Source organism: Chenopodium album, chromosome 22 (assembly GCF_948465745.1).
Source record: "Chenopodium album chromosome 22, dcCheAlbu1.1, whole genome shotgun sequence".
NCBI lineage: Eukaryota > Viridiplantae > Streptophyta > Magnoliopsida > Caryophyllales > Amaranthaceae > Chenopodium > Chenopodium album.
Genome location: NC_137855.1, coordinates 21,946,535 through 21,962,745, shown reverse-complemented (window position 1 = coordinate 21,962,745; position 16,211 = coordinate 21,946,535).

Genomic DNA, 16,211 nt, shown 5'->3' with positions numbered 1-16,211 from the left:
TGCTGCTGCGGTGGTGTGCTGGAGGTGAGGTAGGCGTCGCTAGAGGTTGCAGTTGCTGCCAGAAATAGCTACTGTTGTTGCTTGAATTGGTGGCGCAAATGGAGGTTGCTGCAATTGTTGTTGTTGTTGCGTGAAGAGGTGGCTGAATTAGAGTGGAGTCGGAGCTGCTGCCGGGTTGCGTGGGTGGCTGTGGTGTGTGTGTTGCGTGTGGTGATGGCAGTTGGTTGCGTAGGTGGCTGTGGTGTTTTGGCGTTGCTGGAATGGTTACGAGGGGTGATGGTTGAGTGGAGTGTGGCTTGGGTTGTTGGCGTTGCTGGAAGAGGTGTTGCGTGAGGTCGGGGAATAGGGGAAGTTGAAGTTGAAGCAAAGGAAAGCAGGGGAAGAGAAGGCAGCAGCTTGGGGTAGTTCCTGGTTGCTTCCATAACCATCACCATCATCACCATGATGGTGATGAAGACCAAACTAAGCAGTAGCTAACACCAAATTGGACTTGGAACCAACACCTACAAACACACAAAAAACCGAGGAATAAAATAAAGTGAAATAAAACTAAAACCGACAAATAAAAGTAAAAGAAAAAAAATGAAAATGAAAATAATAAAGGAAGGAAAAATATAATAATATGAAAATAAAATAAAGTAAGGAAAATGAAATGAAAATAAAATCAAATAAACTAAAATAAAATAAAACTAAATTTATAAAATCTAAAATAGAGAGAAAACAACTAAAATAACAAAAATAAAAGAAATAAAGGAGAAAATACTAGAAAACCATAGAAAGGTAGAAAAGAGAGAGAAAGCATAAAACCGAGCATTTATTGAGCAAGAAAGCTATGAAAAGAGGATAAAAGGGACCTAAATGCTCATCAAATGTGTGCCATTTATGACACACATCAAAGGAGTAAGAGAATTGGAAGATACTCCACCATCTTCACCCTCAAGTGAAGACTTAGGTAGTCCTAATTCACCATCAAGTCCCGGAATCAACCCCTTTTCAATCTTCAAGTCCGAGAGTGAAGAAGGTTCTATAATGGGAGAGAATACACCTTTGAGTCGTCTTGGGGCTCCCGAAGCCTTTAGAGCCCAAAGTGGGATCCTAACCCCTACCACTCAAGCCAACAATTTCGAAATCAATCCCAATTTGATTGCTTTAATCGAGAGGAAACAATTCTCGGGTGGAAAATTTGAGAACCCTCATGAGCATTTGAAAGAATTTGAGAAGTATTGTGACACGGTCAAAGCCAACGGAGTGACTCAAGAGTATATCCGCCTTAAGATGTTTCCATTTTCTCTAATTGGGAGAGGTCTAGAATGGTTAGAGAAGAAGGTGCCCCCTAATTCTCTCACAACTTGGAACTAAGTAACTACGACTTTCTTGAGGAGGTTTTATAACCATAGGAAGACCGCCGAGGCTCGATCTTTAATTCAAGGTTTTCGCCAAAAGAGTGGTGAGACTCTAAGTGCGGCATGGGACCGGTACAAAGAGCTTCAACGTCATTGCCCACATCATTGGATACCCAAGTATCAACTCATCCACACTTTCTATGGAGGTCTCTCACCTCAAGGGAGAATAAGCCTAGATGCCGCCGCCAGCGGTCCAATCATGAACAAAGGAGAGGATGAAGTGGAATGCATCATAGAGGAGGCCGCAAAGCACTATGATGATTGGTACGAAGGAGAAAGGGAGGCCACTTCTAGAAAAGGTGTCTATGCATTGGAGCAACCAACGCAATCAACAACCTTTGTTCCCAAATCTCCAAGATGTCCAATCAAATGGACGAAATGATGATAGAAAGGTCCAACCCTCATGGTAATACCTCCCCTTCAACCAAGGGAGGCAATGGTATGACCACTTCTTCCCCCTCTTCTTATAATAAAATGCCTCAAGGATGCATGTTTTGCTCAAATTGTGAAACCTATGATCATGATACCTCCCATTGTGTGTATGCTTGTGAAGTTCAACCCCCTCCCTATGAAGATGATGATAATGTAGAAGATATCAAAGCTATGAATTTTGCTCCTAGAATGTGAAATGTAGGGAACTTGAGGCCAAACTCCAATCAAATGGGGAATTGGAATCAAGGTGGAAACCATGGTTGGAACCAAAGTGGTGGTGGTTATGGTAACCAATACCATGGTGGGGGAGGCCCTTCCAATTTCAATAGAAGAGGCTACTCTAACCAAAGGGGGTATGGTTATCAAAACCAACAACCGGACTCCCGATACCATGACCATCAAAATCAAATTTTGGTGATCAATGTAACATGGGAAACAATCGACAAAGCAATGTTCCCAACCAAGGCACCGGAGGCAATAGGGGACAAAATGTTTCTAACTATGCCCAAACCAATAGACCTTCGGGTTTCCATCAAGACTAACTTCCTCCACCTTAACAACCTCTTCAAATTGAGGCCCCTCCTAATGATCCCGTGATGGCTAAGCTAGATGCCATCATGAAAATGCATGAGGAGGAAAAGAAAAGAAATGAGGAGGATAAAAGGCGAGTCAATGCTCATATGAAAATGCTTGAAACCCAAATTGCTCAACTTGCTTCTAATTCATCTTCTTCTTCTTCTTCCTCTATCCCTAGTCAAGGAGTCAACCCAAAACCTTTGTATGCCGTGACAACAAGGAGTGGAAAGGTAGTAAGGAGTGACCCCTTGGTTGAGGAGGAACCTCAAAATGAAGTAGAGTTAGAGAGAGAGGATGAGAAAACCAAAGAGCCTTCTAATGTTGAAAGGGAGAAGGATGTTGAGGTGCAAAAGGAGAAAGAGACCACCCCCTTGCCCCTAAATCTCCAACCTAGAGAGGAGAGGTTACCTTTTCCCCAAAGATTTGTGAGAGCTAAGCTTGATGCTCAATTTGGGAAGTTTTTGGATGTGATTAAGAATTTGCATGTTTCCCTTCCTTTTGTAGATGCCATGAAACAAATGCCCCATTACTCTAAGTTCTTGAAAGATCTATTGAGTGGGAGAAGGGAGTGTGAAACGGTGAGCTTTACCGCCAATTGTAGTGCAATCCTTTCCAACAAACTTCCCGCTAAGTTGAAGGATCCGGGTAGTTTTTCCATCCCTTGTTCTATTAATGGTATTGAGTTTGACAAAGCTTTGTGTGATTTAGGAGCAAGTGTGAGCCTCATGCCCTACTCCGTCTACCAAAAGCTAAGTGTGGGAACCCTTTCCCCCACTAACATTACTCTCCAACTAGCGGATCGGTCAATTAAATTTCCCATGGGTAAGGTTGAGGACATTCTTCTTAGGGTAGGAAAGTTCACATTCCCCGTGGATTTTTATGTGCTAGAGATGGATGAGGATGAGAGGATTCCTATTATCTTGGGTAGGCCGTTTTTAGCCACCTCTAAGGCCATCATTGATGTGAAGGAGCGTAAAATATCTTTGAAAATTGACAATGATTCAATTGAGTTTGATTTGAATAATGTCATGCAACAACCTTCCTCAAGTGGTGAATGCTTTAGAGTAGATGTTCTACATACCATGCTTAGTGAATTTTCTCTTTCCCATTTGCATGCTTCTAACGATCCCCTAGAAAGTGTATTGTTGAATGATTCTAAGCTAGGTGCTCACAAGGACGACATTCAATTCTATGAGGATTTGTTAGAGGAAAGCAAGAGCGAGTGCATGGATGAGAGCATGGAGGAGGAGGCTTTTCACACCCATGATCTTTTTCAAATTGAGGAAAGAGAGGAGAACACCAATGGTAAGGGAGCACCAAAGGTAGACTTGAAACCTCTACCTTTAGGCTTGAGGTATGTATTTCTTGGTTCTAATGAGTCATTCCCCGTAATTGTTAATTCCAACCTAACGGAGGAGCAAACCTCCCTCTTGATCAATGTTTTGAAAAAACACAAGAAAGCTTTAGGATATACCATTGATGACATCAAAGGTATAAGTCCTTCTTTATGCATGCACAAAATTGATCTAGAGGGAGATGCCAAACCCGTTAGGCAAAGGCAAAGGAAGCTTAACCCTTCCATGCAAGAGGTTATGCGGAAGGAAGTGGCTAAGCTTCTTGATGCGGGAATTATATACCCAATTGCTCATAGTGATTGGGTATCTCCCGTGCAAGTTGTGCCTAAGAAAGGGGGAATGACGGTAGTGAAAAATTATCATGATCAACTAGTCCCCACTAGGCTTGTAACCGGATGGCGCATGTGCATTGACTATCGCCAACTCAATACAAGTACATGCAAAGATCATTTTCCATTACCGTTCATTGATCAAATGTTGGAGAGGCTTACAAAGCATTCCTTCTATTGTTTTCTTGATGGTTATTTGGGATTATTCCAAATCCCGATTGACCCCAAGGATCAAGACAAGACGACTTTCACTTGTCCCTACGGTACTTATGCATATCGTAGGATGCCTTTTGGGCTTTGGAATGCTCCCGCAACATTCCAACGTTGTATGATGTCTATTTTCAATGATATGATTGAGGATGAGATAGAGGTCTTTATGGATGACTTCTCCGTTGGAGGAGCCACCAATGAAGATTGTCTATCTAATTTATCTCATTACTTAGAAAGATGTGAGAGGGCTAACCTCGTGTTAAATTGGGAAAAGTGCCATTTTATGGTAGAAAGTGGGATTGTTCTTGGGCACAAAATTTCCCATGCCAGCATTGAGGTTGATAGAGCCAAGGTAGAGGTCATTGAGAAACTTCCTCCCCCCACCAACGTGAGGAGAGTGAGGTCTTTTCTTGGCCATGCCGGGTTTCTATCGGCGTTTTATAAAAGACTTTTCTTTGATTGCAAAGCCTCTCACATCCCTATTGCAACAAGATAAAGAGTTTATATTTGATGATGCTTGTCAAGAATCTTTTTGTAGGTTGAAAAAGGCCCTTTGCACCGCCCCTATTGTCCAAGGTCCGGATTGGTCCCTTCCATTTGAACTCATGTGCGATGCAAGCGACGAGGCTATTGGTTCGGTTCTTGGGCAACGAAAGGATGGGAAGCTTCATGTCATACATTATTTGTCCAAAACTCTCAATGATGCTCAACGAAATTACACAACCACCGAGAAGGAATTCTTAGCGGTTATTCACTCATTTGAGAAGTTTAGAACCTACCTCATTGGTTCTAGGACAATTGTGTACACCGACCATTCGGCTCTCAAATACTTGATAGTAAAGAAGGAAGCTAAACCAAGGTTGTTGAGATAGGTTTTATTTCTCCAAGACTTTGATTATGAAATGAGAGACAAGAAGGGAGCCGAGAATGTGGTGGCGGATCACCTTTCAAGGTTGGGCGGTGCAAGGTTCAAGGATGATGGTTTTCCAATAGAGGATGCTCTAAGGGATGATGTGCTTTATGTTCTTGAGGTGAAGTCGGCTCCATGGTATGCGGATATTGTGAATTACTTGGCTTGTGGTGCCATACCCCCGGATTTCACTTCACAACAACGTCGAAAACTAAAGCACGAGGCAAAGAGTCATATTTAGGATGAACCGATTTTGTTGAAGAGAGGGGTTGATGGATTGTTGAGGAGATGCATCCCCGACGATTAGTTTCAAAGTGTTCTCCATATTTGCCACTCTTCTCCTTGTGGTGGGCATATGAGTGCTCAGAAAACCGCCTCAAAAGTTCTTCAATCAATGCTCTTTTGGCCTTCCTTATTCAAGGACTCTTGGATATTTGTCAAGACTTGCGATAGATGTCAAAGGGTAGGGAATATTTCGAGAAGGGATGAAATGCCACAAAACCCCATCCTTGAGCTTGAAGTTTTCGATGTGTGGGCGATAGATTTCATGGGCCCTTTTGTCTCCTCAAATGGGAACAAATATATTTTGGATGTCGTTGACTACGTGTCCAAATGGGCGGAGGCCATAGCTTCTCCAACAAATGACTCAAAAGTGGTGGTTAACCTCTTCAAGAAAGTGATCTTCCCAAGATTCGGTGTTCTGAGGGCGATTATTAGGGATGGGGGGTCACATTTCAAACACCACACCTTCGTGCAACTACTTGAGAAATATGGGGTATATCACAAGCGGGGGCTTGCTTATCACCCCCAAACAAGTGGTCAAGCGGAGGTCACAAATAGAGAGCTCAAAGTGATCTTGGAGAAGACAGTTGCCAGAACGATGAAGGATTGGTCCCTAACCTCATTGATTCTCTATGGGCTTATAGGACCGCTTTCAAGACGCCAATTGGGACCACCCCTTACAAGCTTGTATGGGAAGAATTGTCATTTGCCCGTGGAGATGGAGCATCGTGATCATTGGGCGATCAAGCAAATCAACTTGGATCTCCATAGTGCGGGGGAGCAAAGGCTTTTAGAGTTGCATGAGCTAGAGGAATTGAGGTTGAGTGCCTATGAGAATGCAAGTATGTATAAGGCAAGATCAAAAGCGTGGCACGACGCTCAAATCATCAAGAAAGATTTTGTCAAAGGGCAAAAGGTGCTCCTCTTCAATTCGAGGTTGAAACTCTTCCCGGGCAAGCTCCGATCAAGATGGAGTGGGCCATACATTGTTACGGAGGTGTTTCCGTATGGTGCATATGAAATTTTCCAAGATGGCCACTCCCCCTTCAAAGTCAACGGCCACCGCCTCAAGCCTTATTTTGAAGGATTCCCAAGTGATAAACCAATTTCAGTTACTCTAATTGATGTGCATCGTCAATTCCACCTTCCTTAATCATCTCGAAGAACGTCGAGCTAACGACGCTAACCAAAAGCGCTTCCGGGAGGCAACCCGAGTTTCTAACCCTCTTCTACTTTCTTCTCTTCATGTTACTTTCATTTTTCAATTTACAACTTTGGATTATTGGGATTTGTGAGTTTTGATTGTATTTGAGTCTTTGATAAACGGTGCATCTAGCATGATTGTATGGAGTTTAGATGTGTAATTAAGGACTATTTTTGCAGGTCGTTTGGTGTTATATTTGGAGCTAAGTTGAGGTTTGGAGACTTGGAAGTGAGTGAGGAGCAAATCAAGAGGATTTGATGAAGACCCTGTGCGCGGGCGCGTAGGCCTGGGAGAACCCGCGCACAGAGAAGCTCAGAAAACAGAACCTGGCAGAAACATTCGCGCGACATCTGTGCGACATCTGCGCGGGCGCGCAGAAGAAGGCTGTGCGGGCGCGCAGGCTTGGGAGAACCCGCGCAGATTGAAGACAAAAATGCAGATTTTGGCAGAAGGTTTTCCGCGACACGTGTGCGCCATCTGCGCGGGCGCGCATTTCACTTGCGCGGGCGCGCATATCTGTATTTATCGGGGCTTAAGTTTCCTTTTTCCCCGATTCTTTCATTATTTCCCCAAATACAAACACGGTTCTCGCTCTCTCTCCTCAAAAACACAAACCCTAACCTCCCAAATCCTTTCTAATCTCACTTATTTCCTTGAAATTTCATCAAATACCTTATATTCCCTCACTTTTCTCACAATTTTCCCCTCTTAAAATCATCCATTTTTCACCAAATTCGTGGTTGCTCTTTGGTGGTCGAGGTGGTGGTGCGTGAGGGCTCTTGAAGGTCTTCAAGCTCTTCAATTGTGGTATAATCCTAATCCTTGAGTACTTTGTGGTTTTCATTCATTAGATAAGATCATGTTTTAGGATTGTTAAGGAAAAATTGAGCTTGTATGGATTTTGTGTGATTTTGGGGTAGTTTTGCTTATAATTGTGGAATTTGTCATGAATTTCTTGGTGATTTGTGAGTATTGTTGATGAAATTGTTGTTTTTATGCAATTTGCATAGCAATTACTTGACTTGGATATTGAGAATTGTGTGAGTGATCACTAGCTTTATATGAGCATTGAAAATTGTTAATGCATGTGGAATTGAAAATGTATGTTGTTGAGAGTTTTTGATGCTTGATATTGAAATTTGCTTAGTGATTGCCTCTTTAGTGATTGAGTATTGCAAATTTTGGCGTTGAATATTGTTGGTGATAGTTGTTTTCCTCTTGTGTTGTTTGTATCTTGGAAAGTTGTTGCTCCTAACCCCTTTTCAGATAACAAAATCAAATGCTTCAATTGTTGTTGTTGTTGTTGTGGGAAAGATTTGGTATTTTGACTGTTGGATCTCTCCATGGTGTTCTCGGTATTTTTGGGTTGTTAAGTACAGTTGGTGAAGATGAGTGGTAGGAGAAGGAGTAGAAAGGAGACTAGAATGTCAGTTGATGAACCCCAACCCTCCTCTCAAAATCAAAACCAAACACAATCCTCTCTTCCCACTTTAAAATTTGTGAACCGACATCATGCACCCTTCATCAAACACTCCTCAAACGCAAGCTTAACCCCACCCGACACTACTATCAACGCTCAATGCGTGACTTGGGGATAGATGAGGACCTTCGGTCCCTTCTTGACAACCTTGGGATGAGTGAGTTAATCAACCACCAATACCCAACCTTCAAGGAACCCACCTACGAGTTCCTCGCTTCCTTTGAGAAGGAACCCGTTGGAAACAACGAGTTCCAAATCTCCTTCCAACTCTTCAATGCCCGCCATGTTGTCTCTCTTCGGCGTCTAAATGAACTCCTAGACTTTAACCCTGACGCCGACCTTCTTGCCCCATCCACCGAGCTCTTCCCCGAGTACGATGCTTTCCATTGGTGGCGGACAATTACCGATTCAGATGAGTTTAGTACTCGGTACTCGATGGCAAGCCAAATTATCCATCCAGTACTCCGCATCCTTCACCGTATCTTGGGGTTTGCGGTGTTTAGCAAGGAAGATTTGAGTAAGCTCTCTCACGAAGAGCTTTTCACTCTTTGGTTCGCCACAAAAGAGGAGTTGAGTGGGCGGCTCAACATGGGGTATTGGTTCGTGCTATGTTGCGAGGCAATAAAGAATGGGAACAAGACGGGAGAGATTGCCTTAGGAGGGATGATTTCAAAGATTGCCTCGAAGCTAGGGGGTAAGGTTCTTTTCCCTTTTTGCACAAGGGTGGGAAGAGCCAGAGATATATTCGTGGACATCTCCTACATGCGGAAGTCGGTCTTCATCCAACCGACCGACGATGTGAACAACTTCCACGATTGGTGCGTTGAGAGGGAGCACCATTGCATACTACCATTCTCGAGCCGCACTTCCTTAGAGAGGAACGCAAGGAATGTGTGGAAGGTTCCTAAGGACAATGGTGTCCTTCCTAACGCTCTTGGAGGTGAGCGAAATATGATCGTCCGCGAGCGGCATCAACAGCAACAACAACAAGAAGAAGAACAACAAGAAGAACAACAACAACAATTCCAACAACAACAACAATTTCAGCAACAGTAGTTTCATCAACAACAACAACAAGGGTTTCAACTACAAGGTTTTCATTATGGGGAGGGATCCCAAGGTTTGCGCGTCCCCTCCTCTAGCGAGGGAGGTATGGCCTCTTCCTCTTCTTCTTTTAACCTTGAGCGAGCCTTCCAAAACCTTTCAATGCAGGTAAACCGGTTGACGGAAGCCGCCGATGGGTACTTGGTTTACAATGCCAACATTTATGATTGGCATGTAAACCAAGGACACTTTGACCCACCGGTGAACTATCCGTATTTTCCGCCCCAACAGGGGCCGGTTCCTTCTCACGAGGAACCGTATTCTGACGGCACTCCCCGTCAACTGGTTTGGCCCTATTGGTCCGGGCCTTCATCTAAAGGGACCCCCTGAGTGAACTACCCCACCTCTAAGCGGTAAGATTACAAGGCACCGGGGGGGTGTGATTACCGTGTGGACCCCAACAACCCAATGTACACTTCCGAGCCCCTTGAGATGCCCCCTCCCTATGACCCTCTTCCGGACTACCAACAAGAGTTGTACCGGAACCGCGGTTTTCCACCGGGTTACACCGGTGGTTGGGACCCCCATGGCCCTCCTATCGACGTCGACTACGAGTGGCGTCCTTATGGAGAGGGCTCTAGTTCTCACATGGAGGACTAGGGCCCTCGGGCCGCGTTTAGCTCTTCCTCCCACCCCATTCTCCACTTTGTTCAAACCGAGGACGTTTTTCCGTTCAAGTGTGGGGGGTGCTCATTTATTGTTTCATTTAAGGGCTGTGTTCTCATGGGGCGCAATTTTGGGCCAATAGGTGTCTTTTTGGAAGGTTCCTTCCCTTCTTTTCAACAAAAAAATTATGATGATGATGTTTTCAATGAAACCTTGTGTTGTTTTGGCTCCCGTTTTTCTCGAAATCCAAACTCCCCTTTAATCCAAACTTTTTATTTTCTTTGTCATTTTTCTTTAGTAGTTTCTTCTTTTTTCTATTTTGTTTTTCTCTTTATTTCTTTGTATATATTTCTCTTGCTACTAACCAAATATTTCCCGAGTTGTTTTGGACTTTGACATTTTGTAGGGCTTATGGGCGCATTCCCCAAATTTTTCCGAGCAATGGAGTTTCAACGATTGTGGATTTGCGTTTGCTAAGCGTAATCGGGTGACAAATTCTCCTTCTCAACTCTTTAAATATTTGATCGGTTGCATAGCTTAGGTTAGTTTAGGAAGGAGTTGAATGGTTCGAGGTTGATTGATTTGGTTCTAAGGAACCTGGGATCGTTGATGTTGTATTCAACGATCATTGTATATCGATTGGGATTTATATGATTTGCAAGCCTCGTTTATGAACCTTCTTGATTTCTTCCTTTTTCTTTGTGTGTTGCTTTTCTTCTTTCCTTTATGTGACATTCATAATCATGACAAGAGAAAAATTTTTGAAAATTGAGAATTTGCTCGTTCGTTTGGAAATGTGGACCTATATGCTTTTGTTATGACATATTTTTGAATGCTTACCTTCCTAATTGAAGAGGGTCTTCACAGTTTAAGAGTGCTTAGTGTTGAACTAGACACATTTTAAGCTAAGGTAGCCCGGTTTAGAACTCTTGAGGACGTTTGAACCCCTAGTTCACGGGAAAGTGGTAAGATGGTGTTGCTCTCCGTAGTGAATAGGATTCCCTTGGTTGGTAATTGACGTGGGAAAATTAGGTCGTTGGACTAATCCTCCTAAGCCAAACAAAATTTATAAACACTCAACAAACCTAAATACAAGTATAGAGGTAAGTCAAGGGTCAAACCCAAAGGAACGGTAATGTCTAAGTGCTTCCAATTATGTGCCTAAGCTAGGTCGAAGACGAAGGGTAAAAGAGGACACTAACAACTACTAAGACAAAGAAACCAAACAAGTAAAATGCTAGGGATTAGGATTCACAGATAATAGCAATGAACAATGCAAATTGGTTTAGGAAGTTGACTAAGTCAAGCAATGAGAGGGAAGATCGATTATGAAACCAAAAGAGCATATCAAGCTATTCTCCTAGAGGTCTAACTAGCGTCAACTACGATAAACTCTAGCTAGGAAACATCACAAGACACCTCAATCGTGTAAATGCAAGCCACAAATCAATGGTCCGTATCAATGTGAACTTACAATGCAATCTAGTGTGAATAACTAGGGTGATCAAGCCTAAATCAAACACACACATGCCCATAATCAATGAACCAATTTAATCACATCATCAACTCCATCAAAATCCCCAATCTACATCAATCCATTACATAATATAAGCTTCACCAAATCCCTAACCAAACAACTACTCTAGAAACATCATCAATTCAACTAACAACTAAAGTAATCAACAATTAACAATCTAAGAAGAACAATCAAAGAAGAACAATTTGGTTCGAATGAGGTCTTGAAAGTCTATTCATGAAAAAGTGTGCAAAAGGTTTGGCAAGGAAGTTGTAATCTATGAAAACCAAACACCATTCAAAAAAAAAAAAAATAATGAGGAAAGAAAGAAAAGAAATTGAGAAGGAAAAATTGAGTTGAATGATTTTCTCGCAAAAGAGAGTAGTATTGTCATGTAATTTGTATTAAAGGTTGTGATTTGAAACTTAGGTTAGATTTATATGTTGTTATTGACAGATGGCCACTCTTATGCTTCACTTAGGAGTTTCCTCCAAAGTTTTCAAATTAATTCCCTACCTTAACCTTTAGCCATGACATTACAACCCTAACTAAGACCCTTGGACTTTAGAGGGGCGTGGTCAAGGAAACGGTGGAGGGAGATGGATTTCAACCCTATGGAGAGAGTACGCATGGTTGAGATGTCGGGATAGCCTCATTGTTCCACATAGAATTATTTTTTCCGGTTCCCTCGAGGAATCATGAGGAGCCAACTAGGGGATGAGTTGAAGCTAGTGGAGAGAACGTGGACCGTCTTGGATGGGGCTAGGGCGGAGGATGAAATCATTAGTTCTCTATGCTTAGCTTAGGTTTGTCTCTTTCAACCTTGAGCATCTTAAAGCGTGTTTTCCCTCTTGTATTGAGAAAGGTAAGTATTCTTTGATCAATGTCATTATATCTGAGTCCGAACTGAGCATTTCTCACCGTGGTACTAGATTGATTCTCTTGAACCTTGTCATGTTGTGTTTGTTGTCTTTTTCCTTGGGTTCCTTTTCTTCAGGACAAGCAAGAAGCAAGTGTGGGGGAATTTGATGAGTGGCATTTATGCCACAATTTAGTGTTCTCTTTACGGGTTTTTCCCACCCATTTGTAGCTTGTTTGCCCTCTTTTCTCTCCTTTTTGTTCCTCTTTTCTTTGTTTGCCTTTCTCCTTGTTTTCTTTGTTTTTGTTTTGTAGGAATCAAGGCATTGGAAGAAGAGCAATTCACCCCCAAACTCCCCTGTGTGCGGGCGCGTAGCACTGTGAGAACCCGCGCAGGAATGCTCCAAGAACAGAACACAAACAGAAGATTTGTGCGCCTTGTGCGCGCTTTGTGTGCGGGCGCGCGACCTTGATGTGTTCGGGCGCGCGGCCCTGGGAGAACCCGCACAGAACAGCAGCAGAAGCAGAACCAAAACAGAGTGTTGTGTGCGCCTTGTGTGCGGGCGCACACTCCTCAAGCACGGGTGCGCAGTATTGCTGGGAGAAGGCGCGCATCCATGGGTTTAATTCTCCGTATTCACAGATCTACGGGCGCACAAGATCTGCGAGGGTGCACACACAACTTCTGCGCGGGCGCGCAGTGTATGTGCGCGGGAGCGCACCGCTGAGTTACAGTCTTTTTATTTCGTATTTTTGTATGCTTTAAAGGACCTATATATATATAGGCCGTAGGGAGTTTAGTGCATGATCTATCATTACTTAGAAACATTTTAGCCCTAATCTAGTGAGAGAAACTTCATTAGTAGAGAGAGAAAGTGTGGATTTCCATTGATGAACTTGGATATTGAAGAAGGAGCTTGATTGAATCTTTGTAAATCTTCATCTTCAATTAATGAGCAATCTCTTACTCTCTTTCTTTACTTTTGTATTTAGTTTTGTTTGCTTATTTTGATTTTCCTTCTTTGCTTATTGATCATGTTGATGCTTATTCATTTGATGATTGATATTGTCTTCAATATGGTTTGTGAGTAGTCACCTAGCCAAGGGTGTGGGGATGGTGTAGTTGTTGATTGATTCATGCTTATGATGTTGGGGTTTTGTTAATGGTGATTAAAGTCTTTGCATGTTTGATATTCTTTAATCTTCTTGCAAGTGCACATTGTTAGTTGATTAAAGGTGAATCTTTGCTTACAAGAAACGGAAGTTGACTTAGTTAAGGTTCATTGTTATCGATAGTTCTTTGATTGCACCTTCTAATATATGGTTCTAGTGTGGAAACATAGAGGCTATGTTAGGAGAAATTGATTAACCCCGGAAGGCGGTTAGATTGAGCTTTAATTCAATATTCTTGCATGCTTAGTTTACCATTGCTTTCCTTCCGTGTTATTGCATGATCAAATGGCAACTACATCTACCTACTTCCCTTGGTGCTTAGTTATATTGATTTTTAATCATTCTTAATCTCTAGTTTAATCTCTTAGTTATTCACACTTCTTGTTCCGAGGTAGCTTAAGTATTAAGTAGTGAATGTGGTGTTTATGCATGTCTCCTTGTGGTTCGACCCCTATGCTTGCCTTATACTTGTATTAGGTTTTTTTAGGTGTATAAATTATATTTGATCTAGGGATAGACAAATTGACGACGTGTTTATTCCCTTGTCATTAAGCTGGGTGAACTCCTTCCATCCAACATGACCCTTCAATTGGCCAATCGGTCTATTAAGTTTCCAAAGGGGAGAGTTGAGGATGTTCCTCTCAAGATAGGAGAGTTCACCATTCCCGTTGATTTCATTGTGCTTGAGATAGCGGAAGATGACCATATTCCTATCATCTTAGGAAGACCTTTCTTAGCCACCTCGGGAGCCTTGATAGATGTTAAGAGAGGTCGTATAACCTTGAGAATTGGTAAGAATGAGGAAAGTTTTGATTTGAAACCAACACATGAGGCTTTGTCTCTTATAAAAGGAATTATGTGTGTTAATTCCCCTCGCCTTATTGATGATGTAAGAATTATTGATTCTTCACATAACGATTTTCTTGAGAATTATGATGATGTGCTTTTGAGTTGTGATTGCAAGAAGGTTAGTGAAGATAAAGTGATGATTCCCAAGCTTATGAGCGAGGAGGAAGTTGATATTCCTCATTGGTTTGAACTCCATCCCCAAGATGAAGGTGATGTTTCTATGAGTTTAGATGGTGAGGAACCATTTACAAAGAGAAACCAGGCAAAGAAAAGAGCTCGAGCTTCTAAGAAAAAGAGAAAGAGAAAGAAGTTGTGGAAAGAAAAGCTTGCATTTGAAAGGTATTTGTATGAAATCTCATCAAGCAACACTACTACAAATTTGGCCAAAGAGACCATAAATAATAGACCTGTTTACTACATAAGCGGTCTCTTTGTTCCAAGAGACCATTCACACCATTAAAAACCGGTCTCAAAACAAATTCAAAAGACCAGTTTTTAAAAATAACCTGTCTCTTGGGGTATTTTAGAATATTCTAATATTTTAATTAAAATAGTTTGAGACCAATTGTTTTACAAAACCGGTCTCTAGGTGTTTTATTTTTTTTATTTTTTCAAATTAAAAATTGGCAGAGACTAGTGGAAAGTAATAATCGGTCTCTGCTTTTCCCAATTCTAAACCGCCAAATTAAAATCCCTAAAATAATTTACTTTCACTAAGCTTTCTCTCTGCTCGAAATTTTTGCTTTTCCCTCTTAGCTTACTCTGATCTAGTGTCGATCAAACTCTCCTTCCCTTGGCTTAGCTTGACACCGCGCTAAGGCTGCCGACGTACCTCCGTCCACCTCCACCTAATAGGCTGCCGACGCTACTGCATCGAAATTCCGTTGCTTGACTGCACTCAACTAATAATTGCATAATTGCATTCCATCTTTACACCACCGTTCGCACTCCATTGTTACACAACCGTTCGCACTCCATCTTCCGGCGCACGGTAGTAACCGCAATTCCAGTCGATTTTTCATTCAATTGTTGGAGAATTCTCCAATTGTAGGATTAAAACCCTAACTTTGGAGAAGCTAAGGCCGCGCGAGGTATTAATTTTTTTTTTCTTTCAGTTTCGATTTTTCATTCAATTGTTGTTATAACTATGTATGTGGTACATATAATTCATAAAAATGAATGATTTTTGTTCATAATCTACTGTTTTATTGAGGTTGCATTGCCTTGGTTGTTTTGCTATATTATAAGAAGAATACTGTTATAAAAATGCATACTGATTCAAATTCTTTTCAGTTTTTCTATTGTATCTATTTGCATAAAATTTGTATCTTAATCGTCTTGTTATACTGGTTAGTTGATTTGGCTTGGAGAGCTTTGTTTGAGATACGAGCAGTTATATATAGTAGTTTTTAGGAATTTGATTTTCCCGCAAAAGTTCTGTTTTGTACTTTTGTAAAAGGTGTATAAAATATAGTATATATAAGCTTACCCCACATGTAAGGATTCCTAAAATAATTGCATGTGAAAAAATATGTGCTATAAAAAATGACAGAACATGAATGTAAAAGCTCTTCAAATTTGATGTTCATGCTGCTCACATTAAAAAAAAATAGTAAATGACTAGTGGTCCATGTTTCTACTCTTTACTTTGTATAGTATATTGTTTGTGCTTAAAAAATGAATAGGAAGAGCTTATTGCTATTGTTTAATGAATATGATATTTGTTTTTTACACAATATTAATATACTCTTGCAATTTATACATATATATATATATATATATTTGTTATAGATTTTTTAAATCTTGTGGTTATATTCTAAATTTCCTTTATATAAGCTTTACTTATGTGATATTTTTAAGTTAATTTATCTCAATCTTGTTTTTCGACTTCTATACAATATTAATATACTCATGCAATTATTGT